Raw genomic sequence first — 15,248 nt, forward strand, 5'->3', positions numbered from 1 at the left:
CTATGCTGACCACGTTGAAATGAATTCCCTTGACCTGAATTAATGAGAGGAAAATTGGGGATGACAATGAGAAAAGAGTGTTGGTTTTCAGGATGGGATTCATTCGTTCATTCAATAACGTACTGAGCTCCTTGTGATGGGCCAGGTGCTGTGCTGGGTTCTCAGTCCCTCTGTGAAAATTTCACACTCATTGGGAACATACTGACCCCAAACAGCTCATCTTAAAATGAACTAAAATCGTGATCCTTGAAGGACAAATAAAGCATGCTTTGAGAACACTGAAAACTGGGGCGTTTGACTTGGGGGTGTGAAGGAAGTCTGCCCTAAGAAGGTGAGGTTTGAGGTGAGAGCTGAAGCATGGATTGGAATGTGCTAGGTGCAGGGGTTGGTGCTGGAAGGCACCAGAGGGGAGAAGGAGCTTGGCCCACATGTGAGGTCATCCACATGTTGACACGTAGCCTCCCCCCCATCTGGGGCCTGCTGCTGATGAGAAGATCCCCAGGGCTTTCATATACATGCCCAGCCTGGTCTCATCCATAGCAACATACCCACCCCTGTGTGGTCCCGTGGGCTGCCACAAAATGGGGAGTTGTTCAGCCCACCCCTTTGCTTCCACTTCCCCTGAGCCTTATTAACCTGTAGGCTTCAAGACTACCAGATTTTAAAACTTCTTGGTCTTGTAAATAAAATGTAGATTGCATTGTGATGATAAAGTAATACTTGCAAATGCTTTTATTTTATGGTAAAAAAAAAGAAAAAAGAAAAGAAAACTTGGGTGTTTGGGTGGCTCAGTCGGTTAAGGGTCAAACTCTTGGTTTCAGCTCAGGTCATGATCTCGTAGTTTGTAAGTTTGAACTCCACGTTGGGCTCTGTGCTGACAGCTTGGGGCCTGCTTGGGATTCTCTTTCTCTTCCTATCTCTCTGCCCCTCCCTGGCTTGTTTTCTCTCTCTCTCTCTCTCTCTCTCTCTCTCAAAATAGATAGGTAGAAAGAAAGAAAGAAAGAACGAAAGAAAGAACACTTACCCAGTTTTTTCAGACTCACAAACCAGGTTTGGGAAGCCCTACCTCACATCAAACGGGCCTGGACTTTGGACAGTCTGGAGTCTATTAAAATTCCAGGGATCTTGACAGAATACTTTGTCCGTGAGCACGTTGGTGTTCAGAATAGTGCTGTGAGGTGGGCAGTCATCACCAAGGCTTGCCTGAAGTTACAGTTACCAGTAAATAACGATAGAGCTAACATCAAGCCTGCCTCCTACATATAATCTCCTATCATCTCAAGTCTCCTGCTTGGCGTTGCTGTCTCAGGAACTCCTTGAACCTTTCTTCTTCTGAATCCCCTTACACCCAGCCCCTGGACCTAGAGGGACAGGTTTCACACCAATGCAGATATAACTGTCTCCAGGACTCACTCTCTGGGGGCACTTTGTCGTAGGGAAAAGCGGGGAGGGAAAATCCTGTGAATCTGTGTACCTCTGGGTCATGGAGACCTCTAGGTCTTTTTCTCCTCTCCTCTTACTGTTCTCCTCCTGAGTCACATTTTTCCTGCCCCAGGTTCAAAAACTTAGATGCTGTGGAAATCTGTCTGTAGTGAAAAATCTGGACACCAGGGGGCAGCACGAGACCATAGCTTTGTCCGAGGATTAACCATGTCCTTCTAATCAGCTGGCTCCCCAGCCAAACTCAGGATCTCGGGTTCCCAATCGTGTCTGCACATTAGAATCATCTGATGAACTTTTATAAAATCCTGGGGGCCTGGGCTCCATCTCAAGCCAGTCGCGTCTTATATGCCTGGGAGAGGGGCACAGGTGTTGATAGTCTTTCAGTTTCTCCAGTGATTCTGATATGCAAAGAGAGTTGACACCCAGGAATGGAGAACACTGAATCCTGAAAACTGCAAAGGCTTTTAGGAATCACTTAGCCCAGCCCCACAGTTCCATTTCACAGCTGTAGAAACTGAAGCCCAAAGATAGAAACAATAGCCTTAAGGATCATTGGAGGACAGAACCCAGTGTTCTGACATTCTGCCTGTTCTGTTTCCTCTGCAGCACATAGTCCTCCATGTTTTGGTGAGGCATGGGCAAGGCGGGGGGCACCAAGGAACACTTTTTCCCTCCTTTGTGATCTCAGGGCTATGTGGTCCCTGGTTCAAGGAGCTCCTGTTGATGGAAGCATTCAGGACAGAGCTATAGAAATCAATTGGAGAGTAACCCCAACTCTGTGTGGGCTGAGGTTCAAAGCTTACGTGCTCCCAGAAACCAGGGGATTGAGAGAGAGGGAGTGAGGGCAGCTACCGTCAAGGAGGACTTTCTGCAGGTGAGGCACGAGTAGAGGACTGGCTGGATGTCAGTGCCCCATGGATGGTAGGGGCCACATTTCAAACCAGAGGTCCAGGACAAATGATGGGCATTGCTGGGGCCAAATGAGCCCAGTATGAGTGAGGCAAAGGGGAGGCCTGCAGACCAGTGGTAGTTGACGCTATAAAACAGGACGGAGGCACAGCTCACGGAGACAGCAACGTCCAGATAGAGGAACCAAGGAACCAAGGCTTTTCATGAAATGTTCTAGATTTCAATCTAGAAACATGGATGAAACTGTTTGAGCCCAAGAGGGTCACAGGTGAGCTGAGCCTCAGAAAGATGCCACGGGGGGCTGGATGGATAGAGGCTTTAAGATGGACGCAGGGGTTCCCTTAGTATCATCCTTTTCCAGGCCCTCAGAACTTAGACAAGATGGGACTTTTGGAAGATGTTCTGGCAGTATTTGCTGAATAGAATATAAATAGAAGAATGCCCTCAGTGATGGGTTGTGGCCGAGAACAGGGATGGCAGAGAAGATACAGAGTAAACAGAGAGTCATTTGGAGAGTAGCAGGGGTTCATGTCTAGGGGCTTTTCAGACAGTTATGGCAGTGTCAGAACTTCCATCACCCCAGGGGAGTAGGACAGTGGTGTTCAGGGTGAGGGGACCCCTGTCTCCCCTACTCTTTCTCTTCTAGTCAGGATATTCTTGGGGATCCCCAAAAATCCACCTTGAGAAATCTGTAGAAGTCCAGCATTAACCTTCCACCCCATCCTCGTACATCTTTAGAGCTTTATGATAGGAGGGCCCCTCTTTACCATGGTTTTCCATGATGTATCCAGCCCAGTTCTGCCCAGCCTGGCCTACCTCTCTTGGGGATTCTGGGCTGTTGAGGAATCATGTACATTGCACTTCTCTGCTTGTCAGATTTCTCACCAGTAAACCCTATTTTGTATTTATACCGTATGGCACTGGTGATATGCCCCCTTGTCCTTCTTCCATGACATCTGGTCACCACATAGGTACACACTCCATCTTTCCTGATGCTGGGTGTTTTGGGAAGAGACCTTGTACAATTTGGCCTCCTTAGGGATAGGTGGGTACTATTTTGCTTCTCAGCCATCCATGTTTTTATATGGGGTTGGAGGTGGTGGGGAGGGGGGAGAAGAGGAATCAAATAATACTATCTTCTATTTGCAAAGCAATACAAACCTTTCAGGACATCATCCCTTTCACTGTTCACTGGAGCCTTCCAAAGTAAAGCATTTCCTAAGGAAACTGCTACCCAGGATGACCCCATCTGCACTGTTCAGCCAGTCCAGTGCAGGGTGTCCCTTTTTCTAAAGAAGTGCCCAGAGGGTAAGCTGTTTCCTCATGTTGTGACCGGGACAGCAGTATGAGACAGGAACACCAAAACTATTAAATAGTTCCTTATTCCAATAAGGGTTTTAATAATTATATAGGTTTAAGGCTTTACTGATGCCGACATCTTTGGAAACTCTGGAATGCTGTAAACAATCAGTTGTGCATTCATAGATTCCAGATTATTTCCCTTTGGTGTCTACTGTTCTATTAATTAGGGAGATTTGGCAGCTGTTGAAAAAATCACCTTCTCAAGATGGCATCATTGCTTACTCCTTCCTTAAGGAAGGTTTGGTCCCCTGGTCTTCCAAATTATACGTGTCTTCCACTTGGCTTGGGGCCCATTGCTGCCATCTTCATAGAAATGGGTACGGACATCTGCCTGCGCTAGCCGGCAGTCGAGGGGTTTGGCGAGAAGTCTCAGTGGTTGACCTTGCCAAAGAAGACATCCAGATGGCTAACAGACACATGAAAAAATGCTCAACATCACTCATCATCAGGGAAATGCAAATCAAAACCACAGTGAGATACCACCTCACACCTGTCAGAATGGATAAAATTAACAATTCAGGCAACAACAGATGTTGGCAAGGATGTGGTAAACAGTATGGAGGTTCCCCAAAGAATTAAAGATAGAACTACCCTACAACCCCCAAACTGCGCTAATAGGTATTTATCCAAAGGATACAGGTATGCTGTTTCGAAGGGGCACATGCACCCCAATGTTTATAGTAACATTATCGACAATAGCCAAAGTTTGGAAAGAGCCCAAAAGTCTATTGACTGATGAATGGATAAAGAAGATGTGGTATAGGGGCGCCTGGGTGGCTCAGTCGGTTAAGCATCCAACTTCGGTTCAGGTCATGATCTCACCATCCGTGAGTTCGAACCCCGTGTCAGGCTCTGTGCCAATAGTTCAGAGCCTGGAGCCTCTTTCAGATTCTTTGTCTCCCTCTCTCTCTGCCCCTTCCCTGCTCACACTGTCTCTCTCTCTCCCAAAAAAGAAAATAAAATAAAAACGTTAAAAAAATGTTTAAAAGAGGTGATATATGTATGTATATATGTATGTATATATGGATGATATATATATGTATATATACATATGTATATATATACACACACATATATATATACATACACACACACACACACACCATTACTTACATACAAGGGAACATTACTCAGTGATCAAAAAGAATGAAATCTTGCCATTTGCAATGATGTGGATGGAACTGGAGTGTATCATGCTAAATGAAATCAGTCAGAGAAAGACAAATATATGATTTCACTCATCTGTGTAATGTAAGAAACAAAACAGATGAACAGATGATAAGGGAAGCAAAAATAATATAAAATCAGAGAGGGAGTTGGGGCACCTGGCTGGCTCAGTTGGTTAAGCGCCAGACTTCAGTTGGGGTCATGATCTCATGGTTTGTGGGCTTGAGCCCGTCATTGGGCTCTGTGCTGACAGCTCAGAGCCTGGACCCTACTTCAGTTTCTGTGTCTCCCTCCCCTGCTCATGCTCTCTCTCAAAAATAAATAAACATTAAAAAAGAAAAAAACAGAGAGGGAGACAAACCATAAGAGACTCTTAAATACAGAGAACAAACAGAGTTGCTGGAGGGGTATCGGGGTGGGGGATGGGTTAAATAGGCGATGGCATTAAGAAGGGTACTTGTTGGGATGAGTACTGGGTGTTGTAAGTGATGAGTCACTAAATTCTATTCCTGAAATCATTACTACACCATATGTTAACGAACTTGGATTTAAATGAAAAAAAAAAAAAAAAGAGTTTCAGCTGTTGAGGGATCTCCTTCCTTTTCCATTTCTCTTGCAAACAGCTAAAAATCTTTTATCTTCCTCTTATTATAAGATTTATTAAATGGGTCTGTGGAATCAAATAAATACACATATGGCCTCCAAGGGTGGGGGGTCAACCCAATGAAACTTATACAAAATTTTATATGCATGTGCATGCCTCACTGAGGGGAAATGATTAAGAACTTATGGCTGAGACTTGGCAACTGTTGAATAATCCTCAGGAAAGGCTGGCTCTCCTCCATAGTAATGGAAACAAGGTGAAGATGTCTGGCGTCTCCAACTTTATCTAACATTGTGCTAGAGAGCTCAGCTAGTGCAAAGAGGCATACAGACTGGAGAGGAAGGACCAAAACTTTTTTTGCAGATGATCATGTATATAGAGAATCCTAAGGAAACATAAAAAATCAGCTACATTATTAAGTGAATTTAGCTAAGTCAAAACATAGAGGGTCAATATACAAAAATCAATTCAACTTCTATACACTAGCAATGAACATGTAAAAATACCATTTATAATAGCACCTACAATATGATATATACTCAGGGAAATCTTTAATTGATTATATGGAAAACATGTACATGGAAAACTCTAAAAATGCGGAAAGAATATAAATGGAGATAAATACCAGGTTTATGGATGGGAGGCTCAATATTGTTAGATGGCATTTCTCCCCAAGTTGAGTTACACATTTGATACAATCCCTATCAAAATCCTAGCAGGCTTATTTTTATTTTGTTTTGTTTTGTTTTAGAAGTTGACAAGCCGAAACTTACAAATTCAAAGGTCATAGAATAGCCAAAAAAATTGTGGAAAAGAACAAAGCTGAGGGACATAATCTGCCCAATTTTAGGACTTACTGTAAATACATAGTAATCAAAGAGATTACTGTACATTTAAGTATAGAAAGAGAAATCAATAGAATCATCTAGAATTATATTGTATATATAATACATACATATCATACATGTAATACACACACAAAATTGATTTTCAGTTAAAATACCATTAAAATAAAATTAAAGTAATTTAATGGGGGAAATGGTGTTTTCAGCAGATACTGCTGGCAAAATGGTGTATCTTCTTGGAAAAGTAAGCGAATCTCAACTCTCAACTCACATCATACACAAAAGTTGACTCATGAGGAGTCACAGAACTAAATGTAAGGATTAAAGCCATCAAGGTTCTAAAACATAGGAGAAAATACTGCAACTTTGGGGAAAGCAAAGATTCCTTGTGGAGGGATAAAAAGCATGAACTGTAAAAGTTGACAGTTGGACTTCATCAAAATTAAAAATTCCTGTTCTACCAAAAACACTAAGAAAATGAGAAGGCAAACTTAGGGGCTAGGAGAAAATATTTACAATATACATATCTACATAAGACTCATACCCCAAATATAAAAGTACTCACATAACTCAAAAAGGAGACAAACCAATTAAAAATGGGTGTGGTAAGGATTCTATGATGACCCCAATGACCGACCCATGCCCTTGTATAATTATCTCTCCTTGAGTATGAGTGGGATCTGTGAATATTATGGATGTCACTCCCATGATTAAGTTATATTATATGAAGGCATTTTGACAGATGTAATTAAAGCTAATCAAAGGAGAGATTCTCTCTGTCCCTCCCCCATTCATTCCTCTCTCTCTTCTCTGTCTTTCAAAAATAAAAATTTAAAATTTAAAAAGGGAGATAGATTATCCTGGGTGGGTCTGAGCTAATCAGGTGAATCTTAAAGTGAGGTTCGAGAGGCAGCAGCAAATTTTTCCTGCTGGCCTTGAAGCAAAGCACCATGAATTCTATAGCTGCAGGGAAATGAATTCTGCCAACAAACATGTGTGCTTGGAAGGAGACCTGGGCCGGGGGTGGGACCCTAGCACTACCCAACACCTTCCCTGCAGCCCGTAAGACCGGAACAGAAGACTCAGCTCAGCTGTACCTGACCCACGGAAACTGTGAGACAATAAATGTGCTTTATTTTTCTAGTTTTATCTGACATATTTGTGGTGATATGTAGAAGACTAATACAGCAGGCAAGTGAGCATACCCTTCACAAAAGATGTGTGAATAGCCAGCAGTTACATGAAAAGGTGGTCCACATCAGTAATTGTCAGAGAAAAGCACATTGCAAACAAAATGGACATACCTCTACACACACACACACACACACACACACACACAAACACACGAGTGGCTAAATTTTGGGGAACCCCCGCCCTCCTCCCCGGCAGTACTAAGTGTAGCATCTGGAACTTTCATGGACTGCTTTGGGAATGTCAAATGGTACAACCACTGCAGAAAACAGTTTGGAAGTTCCTAATAAAACTAAATATACATTATCATATGGCCAGGCTATTTCACCTGATATTTACTCAAGAGAAGTGACAACATGTTTCCATGCAAAGACTTACACGAGAATGTTCACTGCACTTTTTATTCATAATAGCCAAAAGGTGGAAACAGACCAATTGCACATCAACAGGCGAACACATGAACAAATTGTACTGTGTCCATACAAGGGGATAGTGCTCAGCAAGGGGATACTTTTTGGGGTGTGTTGATAGCAATCTTCTAGAACTTGACGGTGGTGGCGGTGGTTACACGGGTATATATATTTGTCAAAATTCACCTAACTCCACACTTAACAGTGGGTGCATTTTATCTCCAAATTATAACACCTCAATAGAGTAGATTTTGAAATGTTGACTCTCCCAGCATGATTTTATTTGCTTGAAAATGATCCCCCACAGAGGGAACAACTAATGGTGCAGGTGGATGGAGGTCAATTCCAGGAGGGATGTCCTTGACCAGGAAGTAGGGTAGGGTCCAGTGTTTAAGTGGAATTGCTGGCTACTGATAAAATCGGGGTAGTTCTCTGTTTTCTGGCTTAAATGGGAAGCAGTGTAGCAGCTGAGAGGGAGGGAAGGTGGGGCATTGGAGGTATGGGGAGCAACGAAAGGGTATAGAAGAAATTTCAGAGAGGAAATGGACATCAGGCCTGCCTGCCACCCCCACGCCCACCCCATTCACCTTGAGACTCCGTTCCCACATTCCTCTTCCCCATCATTGCCATATTTGAACCATTTGAAAGAGTGGAATTTCGGCTTGGAATCTTAAATTCGTTACCATCATTATGGAAACTCCAGGCCAGGCGGCCAGAATGACGCTTTGTGGGAGGGGGCCGGGAGTCTGCAGGGGGTGCTCCCCACCCCCCCTCCTCCTGCACAGTGCTCACAGCATCCAGAGAGCTCTGGGGCTCTGGGGAAGCAGCCTGGGGGTGGTGCTGGGGAAGCCCGAGAGAGAGGCTTCCGGGAACGGAGTGATGAGGAGTGGCCACGGGCAAGTGCAAGGATCCCCCCAAGACTAGAACTAAGAGACCGAAACTAAGAAGCAGGAAATCAGGCTCACAGGAACAGGACAGGAGGTCAAGCTGCCAGAGCCTGGGACCTAACAGGGAAGTCTTGGTGCCAAGGCGTGGCTCTCCCGCTGCTCCTTCTAGGCCTTTCTTCCTGGCACCTTCAACAATGACTCTGCAGAGGGTGCCCACTCTAACCTGGGTACTATTTCCTAGCTCTCAGAAACACAATTCAGGGCATAGTCCTTCTGCACATCTCTGCCTCTCTACCCACCCCCACCCAGGCCTACCAGCTCCTGCACTAGAACCTTCCTGCCCACCCACCTGTGTGGCCTAGGGCCACCAAGCCTATGGGGAGCCAGGAAATCTGACAGGTCCACTTCCAGCAAAACCCCCAGCCTAGTCTCCCTGTTAGAAGAATGCCAACTCCAGCCATTTGAACTGACTCCTCCACTGAGGGGACTTTATGGACTTCTGCCACTTCTTCAGTTATGATTGCTGTTGTGTCTTACCCATAAGGGACTCCTCTTTGGGAGTCATATCATCTGCATGGCCAGGTGTCTGTAGACACGCAACCTGCCAGAGTCAACTCTGAGATTTGTGGTTTTAAAAGACAGTATTGGCCACTAAAGAAGGTCACCTCAACTTCCAGCCCAAGAAGGAAATGCCTGTTTCCAGCAGCCATTTAGACAGTTACAAAGCTAGAATTATGATTAGAAACGGAATGCTTTTAAATAATTTTTTTGCAATATGTTTCTTAAAGCTCCCTAAGTAATTACTGGCTCAAAGAGGCTTGTGAACCAAAGACACTGTGGCCCTGGGGCAGGGGCAGACTAGAGCCTAGTCAGACTCTCTCTGCTCTGTGACCCGTGACAGAGTTGGGCCAGAGCCCTGAGGCTCTGAGAGGTTATCTTGCCCCAAAGACACATTTCTCCTTGGTTCCTGGTGCTCTTCAGTCAGAGGTGGTACGTGAGGCCCAGTGTGTTCTGGGAGATGCTGGGGTTAGGGTTAGTGAACCTCCCCACGTATCAGCTCAGCCCTCCCAGGTGAGACGCAGTCAGGCGAGAGCCTGCCTATACAGTTCCAGATTTTCTCCCCTGTGAGGACACAGACAGACTGGTTCCGTCATGGTTCCCACATCCCTGAACATTCGGAGAAAAATGCAGTATTAATGGAACCTCTATTCAAAAACACCTTCTCTCCCGAGAGCATATTAAATGTTAATTGGGGTCAATAGTAGCTATTGCCAAACCGTGGGGAATCTGCTTGTTTTGTGGATCTCTGGACAGGGCAGAGGAGGGGGCAGTGCAGGTAAAGGCCCAGCCCTTCGCTTACTCAGGGTGGGAGGGAGCCACAGTTCTGGAGCAGAACCCCTGCCTCAGTCTCCCACTGTCAACCAGGGAGCACGCCAAGACCTTGGCTGCTCCCAGAAGGTGTGAGGTCAGAGAAGAAGGTATGAAATAGTCATTCAGAAGAGTGGGCTAGACAGCACCCCCAGCCATGCCTACTTGAGGTTAAAGATCATAAACTCCATCATCAGGGTGGGGAGGCTTTCCTCAGCTGCCCGCAGCTATGTTCCAGTAGGCAGGAGTCAGCTAGGAGGTGACCTTGACCAGGGGGCGGGTTGCCACTTGCCAGATAGGCCCAGGGAAGGGAACAACCACGGAACATCAGCTGGATGTCAAAAGACAAAACGATGTGCTGTGATCGGATTCCATCACACACAAGCTGGGCGATCTTAGGGGGAAAAAAAATCACTCAACTTCTCCGATCTGCTCTTTTCTCATTCACAAAACCGGTATCAAAGCACCCCTTCCACGAGGTTGTGTGCGTGAAGTGATGTGCTCTGTGGGCAAGTGTTCCCCGTCTGGAAGGAGCCCTGGATGGGGTGGGTATTGCTCAGGGGTATGACTGGTGTGTGAAGAGCGGTCTGTGGTCACAGGTATTGACTGAGCAGCCCCCAGGCAGCACCGGCTGGGGGGCGAAAGCTGAGCCAAGCACCTGGACATGAGCATCTCCTCCTCCTGGACATGAGCATCTCAGATGTCCTCACAAACAACCCCTCTCTTGCTGAGCTTGGCTGCTGCCCTGTGGGGATCCTCTAGGCAGCTTCCCGCTCTTCTAGTTGAAGGACCAGTGGTCAGAACCTGGCTTTGTTGCCCCTCAGGGGGAAGAAGTCTCTCCCAGGAGACTCCTTACACCCCCATGCAAGGGCTGCCCAAACCTCTCAGCCCCAGGCGCAGACGTCTGCTGGCTGCACTATCATTTCTGCAGCATATACTTCTCTGTCCATGCCTTTGGAATTCGGGGTGGAGGCTGTGGCCTGTCCTTTGTGTGGGGCCAGCCAAACCTCAGTTTCCTGTCCATTTCCTCCTCTGCGCCTAAGCCGCAGGGTCCTGTGGACAAAATCGGTCAAAGATCATCCTCTCCTGCCCAGGTGGAGTGTTGGTCTCCAACCCCAGAGCAGCCCTCGGTGCCGACTGGGGCTTCCTCCCAAGTGTCTCTGCTCAATTCTCGCTCCTGGCCTTTAGAACAGCCGTATCAACCTGTCTCCCTTTCCCTCAGACCTTCAGCCCCTGCCCCTTACCCTCTCCTGCCCAGGGTGGATCCTGGCACTCGACACTCTACTCTGAACTTCTCAGCAACACCTGTCCATTCCTGTTCCCTCCCTTCTTTGGGGATCCACCACCCCTGCTCAACTGGCTTCTTCCCACCCAGGTCTAAATTAGCTCACATCTCGTCCATCTTCAAAAACAAAGCCAAACCTTGACCTCATTTCTCCCAGGCTGAGCTGTCTTCCTATTCCCACACACTGTACCCAGACTTGGGGCTTCATTTTAGTGCTGACAGCTCCCCAGCCACCACCTCCTTTCCAGAGCCCTTGTAAAGCACCGCTCCCCAACTGTGGCTCCTGCTGGGCATGACCACACAGATGTCCCACATGTGCATCAAAACCCAGCTTCAAAACTGAACTCTCCCCCCACCCCTGCCCCTCGCACAAACCCATCCCTCCCCACAACACGACCCTCACACTGAGGTGTAAGACATGGTCCTCACAATTGCCGAGACTCCTGGGTCCTTCCCTGGATGACTGCTTCAGCGTGCCGCTCTGCTTCCTGACACGGCCGGGTCATCTGTCCCCTGCAAGACCACTACAGTCTCCTGGTTTCCTGCCTTCAGTCATGCGTGCGCTCAATTCACATCCCACAGAGGAAGTAGAGGCAGCTTTCAAGATAAATTCCATCATGGCTGTCCCTGCTCAAGACATTAATGGCCCCATTAACCTCATTAAAATTAAGTGCAAGGTGCTGCTGGTCCCTTAAGCTTCTCCCCACATCCACATACTCCAGCGGCTGTGAACTTCCGTTTCTGCGATGTGTTGTCTCTCCTCCAACATTTGCTGAAGCTGATGCCCCAGTCTACAGCCTCTCACCTACGTCACCCCTCCCCACGCCCTTCCTTAGGCTCTTAACTGAGAACTCATGTCAGCACTGCGGCCTCTGCTGAGGTGCCCACAGTACCCTGCACTTCACCAATTACAGCATCATCCCCCCGTCGGCCCCCCTGACAGGTGAGCTGCCTGGGTGAAGACAGAATGTGTTGTTTTGTTAAATCTTGACCTTCCAGTAAATTCTAACAATCTGTAAAAAGCCTACGCAGATGGGGATGTAGATGGACAGACTGCAGGCTGCTCTGACACCCAGCTGGCTTTCTCTCCCCACAGGCCTCCCCCCTCCCCGCCCTGCTGAGCCCTTGCCTAAACGCTGAGGGTTCCAGTTGGGTGTGTCCTACCAGCTCACCAATGTCTCAGGGCTGATCTGCCTGTCCCCCCCACAGAGCAAGCACAGCACCACCTTTGACTCTTCTGGTCAATCAACTTCCTCTCTTCCTTTTTCCAAAACTAAGCTCCGTCAGCTGTGACCCTGATTTCAGCCCTTCCCACACCCTGAGGGGCCTTTCTCCATCAATGACACCCCATAGCCTCTTCTGTACCTCCTAACCTGAAGACAAGTCCTATGTCCCTGCTCAGTGCTACATGACCCTCTCATGCCACCAGGCCGCAGCCCCACACACCTTGCTCCCTCCCCTCATGCTCAGCAGCTCCTCCAACATCTTCAATCTCCTTGTTCTCCTGGGGGCTCCTGAAGGGCAATGTGGGCACGTGGGCTGTAGGGCTGCATAGACATGCTTTCACATCTCATCTCCACATCTGTCTTGCTCTGTGACCCTGTGCCACTCACTTCCTATCTATGAGCCTATTTCCTCATCTGTAAACTTGAGCTGATTAACGGTTCCTCATACGTTGCTGCATGAAAATTAATGCAATAACACACGCAGGTGCTCAATAGATGTTCCTTGTTGGGGTCCTGACCCAATTCTCCTTAAAGCCTTCTACCCCCAGAACTTCAGTGATTTTACACCACCTTAGGGCTGCCTACCATGGACTGAACCCTTACTATGTAACTTCACCAGTACACGTAGCTTTCACCGTAGGTACCCATTTAATAGACGGGGGTGTTAAAGCAAAGAGAAGCCAACAGAGACCCAAGAAGACCCAACCAACCAGGGGCAGAATCAGTATTCAAATCCAAGCTGTCTGGCTCCAGACCCCTTGCTTAAACCCCTCTGCCGTTCTGTGTCCAGTTCTCCAGGTGGTCTCGGCTGGGTCCTGGATGTCTCATTCCTCCTTGATCAATGCCCCCTTTCCCTGATTCATTTACTCACAAAGCTTTGCATCTCAGTCCCATCCTACCCCCCACCTCTGAGCTTGCGGGACACCCCCTCTGGATGGCCCGCCTTCATCTCAGGATCAGAGAGTCCCAGACTTACTTTCAACCCCCTCCTCTGGCATCCAGTGACCTGATTTTGCAGCTTTATTGGCAAATTCCTTTCACTCAGCCTTGCAGCCTAGTTTCTTGTGAGTGTGCCTGCCTCCTTCATGGGGCCGTGACCTCCCAGAAGGCAGAACCCTGTCCTCATGGTGCCTCTCTCTGCCTCAAGTACAGTGAAGGCAGATGAAACTCTCTCTCAGATCATATCCTACCCTGATTTCCCTCTCTCTCTGCAGGGAACTATTCTTTATTCTTTCTTCCCACCTCTGAAATTTTTCCCTTGCCTCTGTCTCCCACATCCCTCTGCCCTGGTCAGGACTGCCTTCCAACTGTCTCAGATTCTCCATGGCCTTCTCATTCCAACCGCCCAACTGTCATCCAGCAACAGGCCTTCACCACCCCACCTTTACCATGGTGCCCCTGCCCTTCCCTTTTTTTTAATGTTACCTCTAATAACCTAAAACATGGTAATGGTTTTAAAAACAAACAAACAAAAAAACACACGTGCCCTGGATATAGCTGTGGGTCACCAGTTTACTACCAGCAGGCTACAGGTGATTGGCTGGAGGTGGGAGGAGAAAGGTCTTGATAAAAAGGAGTGTTATGTTAGCCTCCAAGATGGCCCCCACAATCACCGCCTTCTGGTATCTATGCCTCTGTGTAGTTTCCTTCCACACTGTCTCAAGGTTGGTCTGTGTGACTGGAGAATATGGCAGAAGTGATGGTATGTCACTTTCGAAGTTGGGTTACAAAAGCCATTAGGGCTCCCTTCTCTCTCTTCTTGCTCGCTCCCTCATCTCATCTCATCTCATAACTTGCGCTGGACGAAGTAAGGACACTCAGACAACCCATGAGGCAAGGAAATGAGGCCTTCTGCCAAAAGCCACATTCTGTGAGTGATCCATCTTGGAAGCAAATCCTCCAGCCCCAGTCGAGCCTCCAGATGACTGCAGCACTGCTTGACTGCAGCCTCATGAGGCGCTCTGAGCCAGAATGACTCCCTAGGCTGCTCTCAGCTTTTGGCTCTCAGAAACTGTGTGAGATAATCAATGTTATTGTAAGCTCCTGGGTCTGGGGGCCATTTGTTACACAGCAGTAGATAACTAATACAGGAAATGAGATCCATTCATTCACTTCATCATTTAACATATTACTTTTGAGCTGCTACTACAGGTCAGGTACTATTCTGAGTACTGGGAATACAACAGTGAACAAAGTAGACAAAGTCTTTACTATCACAGAGCTTTTACTCTGGTCAGGGGAGGGAGATAGCAAGGGGGAAGAGACATATGCCCAATGTGATAAACACTATGGACAAAAACCAGTGTAAGGATGGAATGAAGGGTATATATAGGCAGGATATTGATATTTTATACAGGTTGGTCAAGGGAGTCCTCTCTAAACAAGTGCTCTCTGAGCAAAGACCTTAAGAAGATGAGAAAACAGATATACAAGGAAGAGCACACAAGTCAAAGGGAACAGTAGATATGATGGCTCAGTACCCACTCACTTCTTACCATTCCTTTACTCATCCTCAGGATGAGTACCTCATGTCTGGCCTAAATTGCTACAT

At 47.0% G+C, this 15,248-nt stretch overlaps 1 long non-coding RNA gene across 1 annotated transcript; it reads right to left on the minus strand.

Annotated features, from left to right (window-relative positions):
• Window positions 1–7,906: 7,906 nt before the first annotated feature.
• On the minus strand, window positions 7,907–12,532 carry LOC122483682. The gene is made up of 2 exons (XR_006297438.1): window positions 11,901–12,532; window positions 7,907–11,239 (listed from the first exon to the last, which is right to left on the minus strand). It is a non-coding gene; the product is annotated as an uncharacterized LOC122483682 (long non-coding RNA).
• Window positions 12,533–15,248: the final 2,716 nt, after the last annotated feature.

Source organism: Prionailurus bengalensis, chromosome D1 (genome assembly GCF_016509475.1).
Source record: "Prionailurus bengalensis isolate Pbe53 chromosome D1, Fcat_Pben_1.1_paternal_pri, whole genome shotgun sequence".
NCBI lineage: Eukaryota > Metazoa > Chordata > Mammalia > Carnivora > Felidae > Prionailurus > Prionailurus bengalensis.